At 40.7% G+C, this 18,638-nt stretch overlaps 1 protein-coding gene and 1 non-coding gene across 4 annotated transcripts in view; one reads left to right on the top strand and one right to left on the bottom strand.

The window, feature by feature from the left end:
• BICDL1 (BICD family like cargo adaptor 1) overlaps nt 1-18,638 on the top strand; it is a 110,841-nt gene that overhangs the window by 23,693 nt on the left and 68,510 nt on the right. The window lies entirely within an intron of this gene.
• Nucleotides 1,251-1,358, bottom strand: LOC120365124 (U6 spliceosomal RNA). The gene has a single exon (XR_005580143.1). It is a non-coding gene; the product is annotated as a U6 spliceosomal RNA (small nuclear RNA).

Here is an 18,638-nt window from a genome sequence, read left to right as displayed (position 1 = left end):
GCTTAGATCTATCCTACTGACCAACTAGAGTGCTTTAATACCTTTCTTTTATTGTTTACATTCTGTCATCTCCTATGGTTAATTCATGTATTTGACTCTGTTGAGTCAAGGACTGTGCACTCAGGGCACTGCCCCCTCCCAGGGCTGAGCACCTTATCTGGAAACTTCATATGTATTACAGCGAGATTCACAAGCCAGCTAAGCATGTTACTTACTTCTGTGGTTCAAATGTATAGCAAACTTGACCATTTATTAAAAGGTTTAACCCACCCAGAGAATTATTTCATTTGGCTTAATATATACTCATTCTTGCTGAATTCCTTTTCCATTGTCTAGATCATTGGTTCCCAGTCTTTCAGTGTAAGGAACCCCCTTTTTAAGACCTAATTGAATGACCTTCTACAATATTTTGAAACAGCCTTATTGAAGCATAATTTACAGTTTATAAAATTCACCCACTGTAAATAAATAATTCCATTTTTAGTATATGTATAGAGTTGTGCACCCATCACCATAATGCAATTTTAGAACATTTCTGTTACCCCCAAAAGTTTCCTCATATCTTTCTGCAGTCAGTCCTCACTCCTGTCCCCATCCTCAGCCCCAGGAAAACACTGATCTGCTTTCTGTCTAACTGATTTCCCTTTTCTGGATATTTCTGTATAAATAGAATCAGACAATGTATAGTTTTTGTGTCTGGCTTCTTTGACTTAGCGTAATGTTTATGAGGTTCACTCATGTTATAGCACATAATAGTTCCTTTTTCAGTATTCCATTGTGTGAATATGGAGATTTGGATTGTTTCCAATTTTCAACTATTACGAATAGTGCTGTTATGAACATGAATGTACAAGTCTTTAACAATTTAATTTCATTTGGGTAGATATTTAGGATTGGAATTACTATATGGTGTGTCTGTGTAACTTTTTTTTTTTTTGAGACAGGGTCGCTGTCACTCATGCTGGAATACAGTGGTGTGATCATGGCTCACTGCTCTGGTGATTCTCCCACCTCAGCCTCCCACGTAGCTGGGACTACAGGCATGTGCCACCATCCCCAGCTAAGTTTTGTATTTTTTGTAGGGACAGTTTTGCCATGTTGCCCAGGCTGGTCTTGAACTCCTGGACTCAAGCAGTTTGGCCACTTTAGCCTCCCAAAGTGCTGGGATTATAGGTATGAACTACCACACCCAGCCTCTATGTAACTTTTTAAGAAAGTACCAAACTGATTTGATTTTCTTTTTTTTTTTTTTTAATATGGAATGCTTCACAAATTTGCGTGTCATCCTTGCGCAGGGGCCATGCTACTCTTCTCTGTATCTTTCCAATTTTTAGTATATGTGCTGCCGAAGTGAGCACCAAACTGATTTTCAAAGAAGCTTGTACCAGTTTATATTTCTACCAACAATGCATGAAGGTTTCAGTTTCTCCACAAGAGGTCTCCTTTTTACGAGGCGGGTGGATCACAAAGTCGAGAGATCGAGACCATCCTGGTCAACATGGTGAAACCCCGTCTTGACTAAAAATACAAAAAAATTAGCTGGGCATGGTGGCGCATGCCTGTAATCCCAGCTACTCAGGAGGCTGAGGCAGGAGAATTGCCTGAACCCAGGAGGTGGAGGTTGCGGTGAGCCGAGATCGCGCCCTTGCACTCCAGCCTGGGTAACATGAGTGGTACTCCGTCTCAAAAAAAAAAAAAAAGAATGTAAGAAAACAAATTGCAGACCTTCACATAGTAAGATATGTTGTTTTAGTATCAGCAGATTTATAAAACAACACAGGGATTCAGTAATACTTTTAGAAGGATTTATATTCTGTAATCCCAACACCATGAATCAACATGATGTGTTCAGTATACAGGCAGTGCTCTTAAAGCAACTCAATGTCCCCAAAGGATTCATGGTTTGTAAGTTGGGAGCCACTGGTCCAGATGACTTGTTTAGAAATAAATGTAAGTTATTTTGTGTCTTTTTATGTATCATTTGTAAAATAGAGACCTGCTGCATGAAGTGTTTGAAGACTAAATGAAAATATATCTCAAGGCAGGAAGATTGGTTGAGCCCAGGAGTTTGAGAACAGCCTGGGCAATGTAGCAAGGCCCGTCTCTACAAAAAATTTTAAAAAATTAGCAGGGCATGGTGGCATGGGCCTACAGTTGTAGCTACTTGGGTGACTGAGGCAAGAGTTCAAGGTTGCAGTAAGCTATGCTTGTACCACTGTACTCTAGCCTGGGTGACTGGGTGAGACCCTATCTCAAAAATAAATAAATAAATTATATATATATGTATATTTGTGTGTGTGTGTCAAGCTTTGGTCCTATAATAGTTGCTCAATTAGTGATAGCTAGTATTAGTAGAAAGCAGTATGATTTAATAGAGTATAGGCTGTGGAGCCAACAGCTGAGAATTCTAACTTAACCTAAATTAGGTGAAATTAATAGTAGTCTGCTTTTCTTGAACTTTTTTTTGAAATGGGAACTATATGGATACTTAGAAACACCTGCTTCCATGCTTGATTTTTACTACAGATTGCTGTTTATATCCACTCATTTCCTTTGGTTTCATCTTTTTGCATAGGAACCTTCTCCTCCCCACCCTCAATCTGTCAAAGTCATTTAGTAAATGCTATTCCTGTATTCTAAAGCTGTAATTCTCATCGCTGATTGCATATTAGAATCACCTGGGCAGCTTTTGCGCTGGATACTGATGTCTGAGTCCCACCCTTAGATTTGATTTAACTGCTCTGGGATGTGATCTGGGCATCTAGATTTTTTTTAAAAGCAGGTGATTATAATGTGTAGGCAAAGATAAGAATTACCATTCTAATGTGAAACCAGAATTGGAGACAGCTGTTCTTGCCTAATTTAGCATCAGTAGCCAATGTTACAAGTTAATTCCTTCATTGGTAAGGAAATTGAACAAAATGGACTCTTTCAGATTCCCCGTTAGAATCTGAGGGTTCCAAGGCACTGGAGGAACCTTTCAAGTAAGCCTTTCTTCCACCTAAGTAGCACAGTCAGTGTCTGAGAAATTGTGTGGAATGAAAGCAAAAACCATAAATCTTGAAGTCAGGGTATATTTCATCCATCACTCTTTCTAGGAGGCCTGTATGTTACAGTGAAAGGAATGCAGGTTTTGGCACTAGATGAACCTGGGTTTATTTTGACTGTGTTGATTATCGGTTGTGTTGGTTCAGGTTCAGGTCGTTTGCAGTTGCACATTTTCCTCATCTGGAAAATAGGAATTGTTAAAAAAATAAATAAATCATACTGTATACCTTGTGGGATTGTTAGGGTTATAGACTACATATAAAGTCTTGTGTCTTGTGTCCACAGCATTAATATGGTGACCTCTCAGGAGTAGGGGACCATGAGCTTGTTTAATGTGAGGTGAATTAGCCTAGGTTAGAAACAGAAGGTCAAAACTTGCATACTGATTAGTAGTGTGATTGTGCCTATGAATAGCCACTCCACTCCAACCCGGGCAGCATAGTGAGATCCTTTCTCTTTAAAAAAAAAGTCTTTATCTGGCTTAGTAAATTGTAACTGCGTTTGTACTGTAACTCATTTATTTATATTTCTTTTCATCCTCTGACTCTCATGTACTGTTACTCATATTGTATCTCATCACCTGGGCATTAAATGTTAAAGGACTATGAAGTTAGAGATTGTGTTTTAGTCATTTATATCTGCAGTGCCTATAATAACTTTTCTGTATGCAGAACGTTACAAAATTTGATGATCCAGAAAACAAAATTTAATTAAAAAAAATTTTTTTCCTGATTTCATAGGTAAGTAACAGAGATGTGGCATTGTATCATTAGTGCTCAGCAGCTAAATCATGCTGCACATTGTTTTTTGTTAGTTTGGTTTTTTGAGATGGAGTCTTAGTGTCTCATCTCTTTGTGTTGCCCAGGCTGGCTTGGAAGTCCTGGGCTCAACAGATCTGCCAGCCTCAGTCTCCCAAGTAGCTGGGACTACAGGTGTGCACCACTGCAACTTGCAGACACTTTATTTTAATGGCGATATCCTTTCATTTTTGTTTACTGAGATTGATGGTCAAAGTCATGCAATGTCATACAACCCAAGGACAAAAATAGTAGCACCTTAGTATTTAGCAAGAGAGGCTTCAGTAATTATAGCAAGTATGATGTAAGCAAGGGAATGGGTATGAGGAGCAGCTGTGAAGAAGCAGGCAAGCAATGAGAGAGAGGTCAAAAGAGGCTAGGATGGATAGGCAAACCAGAATCAGAATATAAAAGTGCAGTTCATGTATCTTTTTTTTCTTAGTTCTGTCCTCAAAGGGCCTGGAAGCAATGAAATACTAGTAGTAATGAGCACCCCCAGTGCCCATATTTTAATTTCTAAATAACCAAGGCTCCCTGGAGAAATGACTAATTTTAGGTCTGAAACAGGAACTTGATAGGGTGAGCCTGACACATTATCTTGTGCCAGATACAAGAACACTATTAAAATCTAATGGAATAATTATACTGCAGTTTAAAACAGACAAACTAATGGAATTATGTCAAAAGGACAGAGAACCAGTTGGAAGGGACTCTAATGGGCCAAAGGTGGAACAGTTGGACAGTTGGCTGCAATTGATTTAAATGCATGAATATGACACATGAAAACTCCAAAGTCTGTGATATGATAATACCCAGAAAAGAGAAAGCTTCCCCTACGGTTGTTAGCACTAAAAATTACTTAAATATCAATATTGATAAAAAGAAAAAATGAAGCATGTTTCCAGGGGGCACCCATTGTTTTTTTTAAGATAACTAAATAACTCTAGGTGGTGAGGGTATGCTCTTCTTTACATAATAATGCCTGCTTGTATTTATAGAAGTAATGATATAATCAGAGAACAACCATTTCAACTCCTAATTAAATAACTGATTCAGGCAAAAATCATCTATAGGTGATAAAACTATTAGGTGAACAGTAAATGAAGAACTGGACATATCAGCCCACAGATTATTTGATGATTACAAGGAGAAAGACACAGCTTTACAATGGGAGGGGTTTTCCTTCATATAGTGCTCTATCTTGGCATCACGAATAGTAGGACAACCCGGCAGTATGACGTAAACAGCCCACCTGTGATGTGTTCTTGTGAAAATTATTTCACTGGAATCTATTCAAGGCTTTAGATGGGCCTTGTGCTGGATTTGGCCATCTTTGTATGTCTCTTGAACTAAGAATGGTTTTTACATTTCTTTTTAGAGACTGAGTCTTGTTCTGTCACTCAGCAGGCTGGAGTGCAGTGGCGCAATCTCGGCTCACTCTAACCTCCGCCTTCTGGCTTCAAGCAATTCTCCTGCCTCAGCTTCCTGAGTAGCTGGCATACAGGCACGAGCCACCACCCCCAGCTAATTTTTGTATTTTTAGTAGAGACAGCATTTCACCACGTTGGTTAGGCTGGTCTCAAACTCCTGACCTCATGATCTGCCCACCTCTGCCTCCCAAAGTGCTGGAATGACAGGCGTGAGCCACCACCACGCCTGGCCTGGTTTTTACATTTCTAAAGGACTTTTACAAAAAAAGACTAGTCACGATGACCCACACCTGTAATCCCAACACTTTTGGAGACCAAGGCAGGCAGATCACTTGAGGCCCAGAGTTTGAGACCAGCCAGGCCAACATGGCAAAACTCTGTCTCTACTAAAATTACAAAAAATTAGCCAAGCGTGGTGGTGCATGCCTGTAGTCCCAGCTACTTGGGAGGCTGAAGTACCAGAATTGCTTGAATCCAGGAGGCGGAGGTTGCAATGAGCCAAGATAGCACCAGAGCATTCCAGCCTGGGCAACAGAGTGAGACTCCATCTCAAAAAATAAAAAAAAGAGAGAGAGAATTGGTGGAGTGTGGTGGCTCACACCTGTAATCCTAGCACTTTGGGCGGCCGAGGCGGGCTGAATCACCTGAGATCAGGAGTTTGAGACCAGCCTGGCTAACACGGCGAAACCCCATTTCTATTAATACTAAAATTAGCTGGGTGTGGTGGCACATGCCTGTAATCCCAGCTACTCAGGAGGCTGAGGGAGGAGAATCACTTGAACCCAGCTGGAGGAGGTTGCAGTGAGCCGAGGTAGTACTGCTGCACTCCAGCCTGGGCAGCAAAGGGAGGCTCTGTCTCAAAAAAATAAAATAAAGGACTTGTATTAAAAAAAAAAAGACAACCAAAAAACAAAGAAGAATATATGACAGGGGTAGTACCTGACTCACAAAAACCACAGTTTTGCTTTCTGGCTCTTTATAGAAAGTTTGTCAACCTCTGGGTTGGAGGAACAGGTTAATTGACTTAATGAGGAAGCCACATCAGATAATTCCAGAAAGTAGACAACCTGTGGGAAAACTACCTAGGTCTGTTCAACTTCACAGAAAAGTAGAAATATATGGGATGGAAATTTGTTCAAGATTAAAAGAGCCTGGCCACAGTGGCTCATTCCTGTAATGCCAGCACTTTGGGATGCTGAAGCAGGAGGATTGCTTGAGCCCAGGAGTTTGAGACTACCCTACACAATATAGTGAGACCCTGTCTCTTAACAAATATATATAAATATATATATTTCTGCTTCCAATCGAGCTGGAATAACAGGGACCAGGTTTACTTTGCCACTTATAAAAACATACAAACCATATGAAACAATTTTTTCAAGACATTGGATATCGCGTAATGCAGGACAGTGATCCCTGAGAAATGGGGAAATAAAAGCGATACAGTCTACAATTGCCCCCGGACTGCCTTGACTTTCAAAGCTGTGGCACCAGGAGCAGAAAATGAAGCAGAGCTCAATGAACTCCCTAAGTTGACATGGTACTATGAATCCAGTGAGACTGGTGCAGCTACAGTTCATAGGAGGGAGTAGCAGAAAGAAGAGAGATATACAGAGAGAACCCCAGAGATCTACAGGTCTCTTGAGTATTCATCAGAGACTGATCAACATAAACATGTCAGCAGACTACTCAGGACTGAGGATTTGAAGGAATGGTGTCCCATGCTCATGCGGTAGTTGAAATAGTGCTTGTTACTACCAGCCAGTACTTGGAAAGGTCTTGCTTTAGTGGTAGTGAATAATTAGCTCTAGACCCGGGGTGTTCAATCTTTTGACTTCCCTGGGCCACATCAAAAAAAGAATTACCTAGGACCACACATAAAATATACTAACGATAGCTAATGAGCTACCAAAAAAAATTGCAAAAATATCTAAAAATGTTTTAAGAAAGTTCACAAATTTTTGTTGGTCCACATTCAAAGCCTTTCTGGGCCATGGATTGGACAAACTTGCATCTAAACTGAGTACTTCTCTGGGCCTGCCTAACAAATCTTAAAAGCAGAATTCAAAAGGATTAAACTGTATCCAAGTAATTTAACTTTATCCCATAATAAAGATCAAAAGGAGTTATGGGAATACAAAAATATTTAATATCTAACGAGGTAAAAGTCACAACATCTGACATCCAATCAAAGATTCTCAAGTATGTGCTGGACACAGTGGCTCATGCCTCTAATCCCAGCACTTTGGGAGGTCAAGGAGGGTGGATCACTTGAGATCAGGAGTTCAAGACCAGCCTGGCCAACATGGTGAAACCCTGTCTCTACTAAAAATACAAAATGCTGTCTCAGCATGCTGGCGGCCACCTATAATCCCAGCTACTTAGAGGCTGAGGCAGGAGAATCACTTGAGCCCTGGAGGAAGAGGTTGCAATGAGCTGAGATTGCGCCAGTGCACTCCAGCCTGGGTGACAGAGTGAGACTCCATCTCAAACAAAAAAGAAAAAAGAAAAAACCCCCAAAGATTCCCAGGTATGCAAAGAGGCAGGAAAATATGATCTGTGATAAATAGAATAATCAATCTGTTGAAATTGATGCAGAACTGACACATGTTAGACTTGGCAGAGAACGTCAGGAGAGATTTCATAACTGTACTTTGTATGTTCAAAACTTAAGTAGAAACATGGAAGATATAAAACACAGACCTAAGTCCAGGCACAGTGGCTCATGGCTGTAATCTCAGCACTTTGAGAGGCCAAGGCGGGCAGATCACCTGAGGTTAGGAATTTGAGACTAGTCTGGACAACTTGGTGGAACCCTGTCTCTATTAAAAATATAAAAATTAGCCAGCGTAGTGGTAATCCCAGCTACTCGGGAGGCTGAATCTGGAAGGCAGAGGTTGTGCAGTGAGTCAAGATCGTGCCACTGCACTCCAGCCTGGGCAACAGAGTGGGACTCCATCTCACACACAAAAAAACACAGTCCTAAATCGAGCTTCTAGAAATAAAAATGACAATGTCTGAGGTGAAAATGCATTAAATGGCGTTAATAGCAGATTAGACATTAGAAAAGATTTCCTGAATTTGAAGACATAGTGATAGAAATTATCCACAGTGAAACACAGAAAAAAACATCTAGCAGTGAGCTATAGAACAACTTTTGAACAAATAATAGCTGAAAATTACCCAAAGATAGTAAGTGTAAACCCAGATCCAAGAAGTTCAGTGAACGCCAAACACAAGAAACTTAGAGAAAACTACACTGTGTTATTTATCTAAGTTTATTGCTTCTCAGCTCCCAATGCACCCTTCAATATGTACTCTCTCTTTTTTTTTTTAAGAGGTGGGGTTGGCCGGGCTCGGTGCCTCAAGCCTGAAATCCCAGCACTTTGGGAGGCTGAGGCGGGTGGATCACAAGGTCTAGAGATCGAGACCATCCTGGTCAACATGGTGAAACCCCGTCTCTACTAAAAATAAAAAAAATTAGCTGGGCATGGTGGCATGTGCCTGTAATCCCAGCTACTCAGGAGGCTGAGGCAGGAGAATTGCCTGAACCCAGGAGGCGGAGGTTGCGGTGAGCCGAGATCGCGCCATTGCACTCCAGCCTGGGTAACGAGAGCGAAACTCCGTCTCAAAAAAAAAAAAAGAGGCGGGGTTTCCCCATGTTTGTCAGGCTGGTCTCAAACTCCTGACCTCAGGTGATCCACCCATCTTGGCCTCCCAAAGTACTGGGATTAGAGGCATGAACTATCACGCCCAGCCTGTACTCTCAAATATAATAATTTCTTTAAGTTCTTCTCTCTTTTTTTTTTTTTTTTTTTTTGACAGAGTCTCACTCCATTGCCCAGGGTGGAGTGCAATGGTGCCGTCTTGGCTCACTGCAACCTCACCTTCCAGGTTCAAGCGATTCTCCTGTCCCAGCCCTCCAAGTAGCTGGGATTAACAGGCATGTACCACCATGCTCAGCTAATTGTGTGTGTGTGTGTGTGTGTGTGTGTGTGTGTGTGTGTGTGTGTATTTTTAGTAGAGATGGGGTTTCACCATATTGGCCAGACTGGTCTCAAGCTCCTAACCTCAAATGATGCTCCCACCTTGGCCTCCCAAAGTGCTGGGATTACAGGCATGAGCCACCACGCCCGGCTGACACCTCCTTCTTTAAAGCATGTGTGATATACTTTTTTAGTACAGGGAACCGGAGGGACATTGTAGGAGACAGAAGCTCTTGTTTCTGGTGTAGACGGAGGCTCTTGTTTCTGTGGGGGCAGAGTTGTGGGTGTGAGGACATCTCTTGGAGCCTGCCTCAGAACATGGTCCCTATGCAGTGTTTACACCCTTGTCCTCTCTTCAGCTCTCTCAACCTGTCCAATGGGGCTTCCACATGACCCTCCACTCTGAAGGCTTCCTGCTCCCACTGGTACTTAGACTCCCTACTGCACAGCATTGACTGCTGATCACCTTCACTCCAGATTGTATCCTTTAAATATGTGCAGTTTACAATATATAAATTATACATTAGTAAAGCTATTTTCAAAATAGGTATAGTATGGTTGGAATTCAAATCTTCACTGGATATCAGATATTAAGGAATTATTTTTCATTTTCGTATATGTGAAATATTAATAGTATTGTATATATTTCTATATAGACCACATCTCTGTTACCACTTTATTTATTTATTTTTACTTTTTATTTATTTATTTTTCTTTGAGACAGAGTCTTACTCTGCCGCCCAAGCTGGAGTGCAGTGGCAACCTCTGCCTCCAGGGTTCAAGTGAGTCTCCTGCCTAAACCTCCCGAGTAGCTGGGATTACAGGCACACACCACTACTACACCCAGCTAACTTTTGTATTTTTATTAGAGACAGGGTTTCGCCATGTTGGCCAGGCTGGTCTCGAACTCCTGGCCTCAAGCAGTTTACGCACCTCGGCCTCCCAAAGTGCTGGGATTACAGGTGTGAGCCATCATGCCTGGCCCACATTTATTTATTTCGAGTTTCATATTGAATTATTTATTTATTTATTTTTTAATTTTTATTTTTGAAATTGACAAGTGCAGTTCATCAGTTTGTTCTGAAATTTACATGGAAATGCATATAAATATGCATTTATAGAGAAGAATATCCTAATGTCTGTGATTTATTTTTAAATATTTTAGAAAAAATTTACAAAGCAAATGGAGGAAACTTAACACTTTTAGGTGATGGACATATCATCATTTGTATAGTATAATATATACTTTACTGTAGGCTTAAGTTGTCTTCCTAACAAGTTTTTAAGTGAAGTCCTAAAAAACAAATAATATTGTCATTTAGAGCAGTGGATAAGAAGCTAGGTAGACAAGAACGTGGAAGATAACGTGGAACAGAAGGCTTTGCCAAGTGTAGACTAACAGGAGCTAATCACCCTTGAGGAAAAAGGACAAAAACTACAGAAGATTTATTTAAAGCACCTATAACAAGGAAATACACTAATAACCAAGGCAAAGGGCTGCTTTAGCTCAGAGGGTTTTAGGGGTTTCTGTGGCAGGAAGGACCATTGCCTGAGACAGCTTCCCAGCACTTGTTGGCATGGGTTGTGAGCAGAAGTTTTTTGCTGCAGCGTCATAGGCTTTAGCTTGTCAGCCATCTTTTTTGCTTTCTTTGCTGGCTCTGTGGATGTGTCCCACTAACCTGCCCAGCGTTACTGTGAGGTCTTGGTGCTGTGGCATGACAAAGACTTGGCAGTATAAGAAGTTGATTCACCCCACCACCACATTCAACTGAATTGGAGTTGGTACTAAACTGAGGTGGGAATTCCATGGAAAAACTTGGATCATAGAAAGAATATGAATTATTGGCTATTCCATTGCCTGAAATGAGAATGAGAATAATGGTGTAACTTCACATCCCTTTGTGAAATAAAGATGAATCTCCTGAGGCACCACTTTACCTTGAAACTGCTTAGTAATAATAGCATTTTTGTTTTCATATATTATCTCAGTTGAGACTGAGACTGCCAATGGTGGTATTAGATATTACCCTTTTTTACAGGTAAGGAAACTGAATTGGGTGGTGTTATCCCAGTTATACAGGTTAGGAAACCGAGACCCAGAAAGGCTGTGATTTGCCCAAAGTTGATCATCTGGGTCCTGCGAAAACTCATACTGTTGTCACTTTCTTGTGTTCTATCATAGCTGTTTTTCCTCAGATTTCTTTGAGATCTTTAAAAATCCAATTTGCACTCTGCAGGTGGTGATGAAAATACGATTTTCTTGTAGAACAATTTATGTCCTAGAATTTTCTCTTGTGTATAGTGTAGTAAGCATCCAAAATATGTTTGGTTCCCACAGCTAGGTTAGCTATTCTTATCCAAGACAGAGGCTAACATCACTTAACACCATCATTCCTAATTGACAGCTTTGTTTACTCTTACTTTGCAATTATAGAGCAGTACAAGATAGGCCAGTAGCAAGAAGATTCAGTTCAGAAGCACCACAATGTTGACTGTCATGTTCCTAAATGGGTGTTTATAAGGCAGAGTTTTATTTGAGGTCATGGTGGGTAGTAATCTCACTCTGCATTACTATACACTATGCTGTTAATGGCTCAGAATTCATTAAGGAAATTGGCTATTTTGAAGGCTAGCTGTAAATGGCTTTTTCTCACAATGTCTGATCATCAGGGTCATGACTATCGATTTAGTCAAGGATCTAGAATTGGAATGTAGCATTATCTGGGCCTACACACTTTATTAGAAATACTGGTTTGGTAGATCTCCAAGTTTCATTTTCACTAGAGTTTTAATTAATAAGAAAGTATCTCTAATTCTGTTTTGTTCTCTACCTCGTAGATTCTTCTGTTTCATTGGCCTTTACAAAGAGTAGTTATCAGTCATGTATCCAAGAACTGGTTTCCAAAAAAAAGATAGATATTGGCTGGGCATGCTGGTTCATACCTGTAATCCCAGCACTTTGAGAGGCCAAGGCAGGTGGATCAGTTGAGGTCAGGAGTTTGAGACCAGCCTGGTCAACATGCTGAAACCTGTCTCCATTAAAAATACAAAACAGTAGCTGGGTATGGGGGCAAGTGGCTGTAATCCCAGCTACTCTGGAGGCTGAGGCAGGAGAATCGCTTGAACTCAGGAGGTGGAGGTTGCAGTGAGACCAGATCGCCCACTGCACACTCCAGCCTGGGCAACAGACCAAAAAAAAAAAAAAAAAAAAAGGATATTAGTGAGAAAATAGCTGAGTGTGGTGGTATACACTTGTAGTTCCAGCTACTTGGAAGGCTGAGCCTAGAGGAGCTTCTGGCTTGAGCCCAGGAGTTCAAGTCTAGCCTGGACAACATAGTGAGACCCTGTCTCTAAACAACAACAACAACAAAAAAACAACAACACGAAAATGTGTTATTTTATGAAATAGGCCACATTGAGTTAGGACTGGCCAGAAACCTAACTATTTAGGCAGAGTCCACAGATCCCTTAAGTCATAGGTAAGCAAGGAGTCAAATTGGAGGGCAACTAACTTAGGAAAAAGCAAGCAGGTAACAATGATCATTGAGGTGGTGGTGATCTAAGAAGTCATTGAGGAGCCTCTAGCAATGCCTTCTGAGCAAAAGCAGGCCCTGAGCTGAGGGTGCAGGGCCTTTAGACCCATGGCTTCTAATGCATGTGGTTAGAGGCCCAAAGTGTACCCTGTTCTAAGTCATACAAGGGAAGACATGTTGAGATCTCCACAGGTATGAGCAGAATGTACTGTGCAACCCCAGGGTGGTATTCTGCTCTGTGCCCTGAATTGTGTGGCTATAATTTACCGAAAGGTTAGCACTATTTTTTCCACTCAGTAGGACAAACATCCTTCAGCTTCATTCTATCGAACACAGTCTCTGAGTTTTTTATTATTATAACTTAGTGTTCTTTTTTTATTTTTAATTTGGTTGCCATTCATGTACTGTGAATTGAAATGTAGATCTATTTAGAATTTTCAAAAGTATTCATAGCAGCTTTCTTTAATAGTATCAATGCCAAGCAATGTGTCTCAGAATTTAAAATGTCCTATGGTCAAGTAAATTGATCTCTTAGAGATTTGCAGTTATGTATTAGTACACTAAAAGCTTTTGTAAGTCTTAATAGTAAAGAAATCTGTTTAACCCAGTGTTTTCCAAATTTTTTTGATCCCAGAATTTTTTTTTTTTTTTTTTTGAGACAGATCCTTTCTTTGTCGCCCATGCTGGAGTGCAGTGTCGCTATCTTACTGCAGCCTCCACCCGCCAATTCAAGCGATTCTCCTGCCTCAGCCTCCTGAGTCTGGGATTATAGGCACCCGTCACCACACCCAGCTAATTTTTGTATTTTTAGTAGAGACAGGGTTTCACCAAGTTGGCCAGGCAAGTCTCAAACTCCTGACCTTAGGTGATTCGCCTGCCTTGGCCTCCCGAAGTGCTGGGATTACGGGCATGAACCACCATGCCCAGCCCAGAATTTTGTTTTTTTGTTGCTAATACCTACCAACCTTCTTTTAAAGTAATACTTTTTCTTCCAGTTTTATTGAAGAATAACTGGAAAAAATTGTATATATTCAGTGTACAGCGTGATGAATTGGTAGATGTATACATTACAAAGTGATGACCATAGTCAAATTAATTAACACATCTATCACCATACTTAGTTACCATTTGTGTGAGTGAGTGGTGAGGACACTTAAAAGTGTCTCTAAGCAAATTTCAAGTAAACAATAAGTGTATTCATAACTATATTTAGTAAACAACTGTTGGGGCAGAACATACTCCTGGAAATAATAGCTATATGACAAGTGGATTGATCTGGAAATGAGGAGAGATGTAGATTGTTAATGTAGCCCCATGATTTAGAGGAAAGGTCAAGCCCTCATTAAACCTGAGAAAGGGCCTAGTAATGACTATCTGTTCTGTTTTCCTGAAGAGATGGCTGTATTTTGGGAAGTGAGACAGGCTTGCATCACTTGGAGCTAACAGGTTGATGAAGATACCTCACATTTGTATTATGCTTAAGATATACAAAATGTGCATTTCCGTGATCAGAACCCCAGGAGGTAGAAAGGCACATATTGTCTCTGTTTTACAAAAGAGGACTCTTAAACTAAATGACTTGCCCAAGGTCACATGACATGATTGTTATGTAGCAAAACTGTTGTTGTCAGCCCTAGGCTTTCAGGTTCCAAGTGCAGGATGACCCCACATCACTAAAGTAGTTGCCTAGAGCTATATGCTAATGAGGGTTTCTTTTATAGAAATATGCACATCTTGTATTCACTTTATTTTCTTTCTTACAATACTTCAAGTTGCTTTTCTACCCCTGGATGATTTTCGTTGTTGCTACTTTCTTTTCTTTCTTTCTTTTTTTTTTTTTTAATTATGTTGTTGCTACTTTCAACAGTAACTGAGTGAAGAGCATAGTCTGGACATGACAAATAGCCAGTTTGCCTAAAGGCATGAGTTTTGGTCTCAGAGGATCAATAACCTTGGGCTTGACCAAATTTCAAATTTCTGTTATGGAACCTGTTTCCAGATAGGAGTTTAGAAGCTACTGTGTTCAACCTGTTTGGGTTTTCATAAATTCATCAAACATTTATTGAGAACTGACCGCCAGCTACAGGCAAGGCACCAGAGTATACATATTTTTCCCCAACACTTTATTAAAAAACTTTTCAAGCATATGGAGAAGTTGAAAGAATCATTCAATGGACGCCATATACCCATCACCTGTATTTTATAATTAACGTATTACTTTATTATTTTTTATCACACGTATATTCATCTGTATTCATCCATCACTTCATCTTATTTTTTGATATACTTCATGGTAAGTTGAAGGTGTCAGTGTACTTTATTCCTACGTACTTCAGTTTCCTTTTTGTGTATGTAGCTCTTTGTGCACCAAGCACATGATAGGTACTTACCAAATGTCTGTTGAATGCATAAATGACTTAATCCAAAAAACAAGATAAAAAAAAGAAACAAGACTAGAGTCTGCACATTCATGAAAGTGGTAGATCCCTATGTAATTCGAAAAGGCCATTTTATGTCTGCTGTCTTGACAGTCTCAAAAGAAAATTCCTGGCTAGGTGTATTGGCTCACACCTGTAATCACAGCACTTTGGAAGATTGAGGCAGGAGGATCACTTGAGCCCAGGAGTTTGAGACCAGCTTGGGCAACATAATTAGATTCTGTCTCTACAAATAAAAAAATTAGCTGGGTGTGGTGGTATGTGCGTATAGTCCCAGCTACTTGGGAGGCTTAGGTGTGAGAGGATCGTTTGAGCCCAGGAGTTTGAGGCTGCAGTGAACTATGATCATATCACTGCACTCCAGCCTGGGAAACAGAGTGAGACCCTATTTCAAAAAGAAAATTCCTCCCACTGTATCTTCCCTTCACCCCATTATGTGTATACATGACCTCACACATACCTGTGTTAGAACCTTGCATTCTCAGAAGCCAGGAAGAATTAATTTTTTTGAGAAAACAAGTCCAGAATAAGTTGGTGTTCCTCTTCCTGGTAGTGATGAATTGGGTAGCTTTGGGGTCCTGAAGAGTGACAAGAAACAAGGAGTAGCTGACTAGGATTTAAAGGGAGATTTTTTTAAAAAATTATTTTGTGGGGCCGGACGTGGTGGCTCAAGCCTGTAATCCCAGCACTTTGGGAGGCCGAGGCAGGTGGATCACGAGGTCAAGAGATTGAGACCATCCTGGTCAACATGGTGAAACCCCGTCTCTACTAAAAATACAAAAAATTAGCTGGGCATGGTGGTGCGTGCCTGTAATCCCAGCTACTCAGGAGGCTGAGTCAGGAGAATTGCCTGAACCCAGGAGGCGGAGGTTGCGGTGAGCCGAGATCGCGCCCTTGCACTCCAGCCTGGGTAACAAGAGCGAAACTCCGTCTCAAAAAAAAAAAAAAATACAAAAAATTAGCTGGGCATGGTGGTGTGTGCCTGCAATCCCAGCTACTCAGGCGGCTGAGGCAGGAGAATTGCCTGAACCCGGGAGGCAGAGGTTGCGGTGAACCGAGATCGCACCATTGCATTCCAGCCTAGGTAACAAGAGTGAAACTCCGTCTCAAAAAAAAAAAAAAAAAAAAAATTTGTGGCCTAAGTATCTTATGGCCTCGTCAAGTCACAGCCCTGTCACTCTTAGGCTGACTGATGGGTTGAACTGACAGTTTCTGCCTGTCCCGTTTTTCAGGACCAGCTGATTAATTAATCTCCACAATGGCTTTCCTCACCACTCTAGCACACAGTGGTTCTTTCACTTTCTGAAGTCACTATCATTTATATGGTACTGCCTTGGGAGATTTTGTTTTAACCTTTTATTACAAAAGTATTACATGTACACTGAAGAAAAATTAAAAATAGAGGCAAGCCAAATAATTTTAAAACATTCCATTTCCACCTTCCAGAGATCACTACTGAAAACAGCTTAGTACAAATCTTTAGGGACCTTCTTCTAGGCATATGTAAATATATCTCTAATTTTTTAAAGCCAAAATCATGTAACATGCTGTGTATACTACTTTGTAACCTGCTTTTTAGATCAATGATCTCCACCTTTTAGCTACAGTAATTTTTCATTATTGTAATCTAAAGTCAAATTGAAATTTCTCCAGTTGACCTCAAAAGATGTCCTTTACAGCTGGTTCACATATCAAGATCCAGACCAGGACTATGTTCAATGTCTGGTGCATTACGTCTGGTCCCTTAAGTGTTATTTATTCTGTTATAATCCTTTTCCTTTTTTATGCCAATGACATGTTGAAGAAATTGGGGCAGTTTTCCTGTGGAGAGTTCTTGCTTTTAAATTTACCTGGTTACTTCCTCATAATGACGTTTAGTTCATTCTTCTATTCCCTATTAACTGGAGACTGTATATATAAGCTTGATAGATTTAGGTCAAACATTTTTGGCTAGAAGATGTGCACTTCTGGTATATTATATCAGATGACATATAGCTGGTGTCCCTCTGTCACCAGTGCTGAGACCCCTGGACTGTGGTGGTGATGTGAGATCCTCCTGTTCAGTTTTTTATCCCCATTAACAAGAAAAGTAATCCATGAAGTGTTGAGGCATTGGCTTTTGAAAGATACTTAATTTCAACACAGCTGGATACAGGCATACAATTTCTCATCTTTTGTGGTCATTGAGCATTTTGATTAAAATTTTCACAAGTAATTTTACTGTATGGTTTTTGGTCCATAAACTTGCTGTTCTCATTTTGGAAAATGAACTAGTATTAGTTACAGACTAACAGAAAGGATACTTTATTCCTACGAATGAAATTAGGAGGGCTGCAAATATAGATGAGATCTGCCATCTGTAAAAATGACAAACTAAGAATTATCTTTTAATGAGTACAGATTTAGGAACATGCAAAATAACAATCAAGGTTACTTGAGTGTAACTCAAGAAGGCATGATGGGACTATTTTTATGACTAAAATTATGATACTATAATTAACACAGAGGGGTTTGAGAGTGGTTGTCTAGAAAGTGGGTCTCCTTCCTTGGAGTAGGGCACCAAGCATGAACAGAGGTATCTGGTCCTGGGCAGTTAATCCCTGGAGAGGGCAGGACATGTGACTTTATGACCCTTTTTGGGATGTAATGTCATCCCAGAAATTTTCTTACTGGGATTTGGCTTCACATGCCAATTTCTTTCGAGGGATGCTGGAGTCAGCTAACTATTTATTATCTCACCATTGCCAACAATCAGGAGTTGGCATGGCTTAACTGGATTCTCTGCTCAGGGTCTCACAATTCTGCATTCAAGGTATTGGCCAGGACAGGTTCTTATCTGGAGCTCAGTGTCCTCTTCTAAGCCCATCCAGGGTGTTGGGCAAATACCATCCCTTGTTGCTATAGGACTGAGGCCTGTGGCTCTTAGATGTTGACCCTGTCTGTAGGCAGTTCACAACACAGCTGATTGCCTCCTCAAGGCCAACAGCATTGCAGCCCTGCCACTTCCAGTCTTTGTTTCATGTAACCTTAAAACATTCTTTTAAATTATTGTCTGTCTTACCTCCACTTGCTGTGCTATTTCCCCATAACTCTTAGTATAATTGTGTTATACACAAAGAAGATACTTACAGTTAGGGGTTTCTGTAATTGTTGCTCCAGAGTAAGAATAAAAGGAGAAGCTGGGCATGGTGGGTCAGGCCTGTAATCCCAGCGTTTTGGGAGGCTGAGGCAGGTGGATCACTTGAGGTCAGGAGTTCAAGACCAGCCTGGCCAACGTGGCAAAACCTCGTCTCTACTGAAAACACAAAGATTAGCTGGGCATGATGGTGCGCACCTGTAATTCCAGCCACTCGGGAGGCTGAGGCAGGAGAATCGCTGGAACCTGGGAGGTGGAGGTTGCAGTGAG

The sequence above is a fragment of the Saimiri boliviensis genome, chromosome 7, assembly GCF_048565385.1.
Source record: "Saimiri boliviensis isolate mSaiBol1 chromosome 7, mSaiBol1.pri, whole genome shotgun sequence".
In the NCBI taxonomy this organism is placed as follows: Eukaryota; Metazoa; Chordata; class Mammalia; order Primates; family Cebidae; genus Saimiri; species Saimiri boliviensis.
The sequence above is the reverse complement of the archived record's forward strand: the minus strand, read 5'-3'. Positions and strand labels throughout refer to the sequence as shown.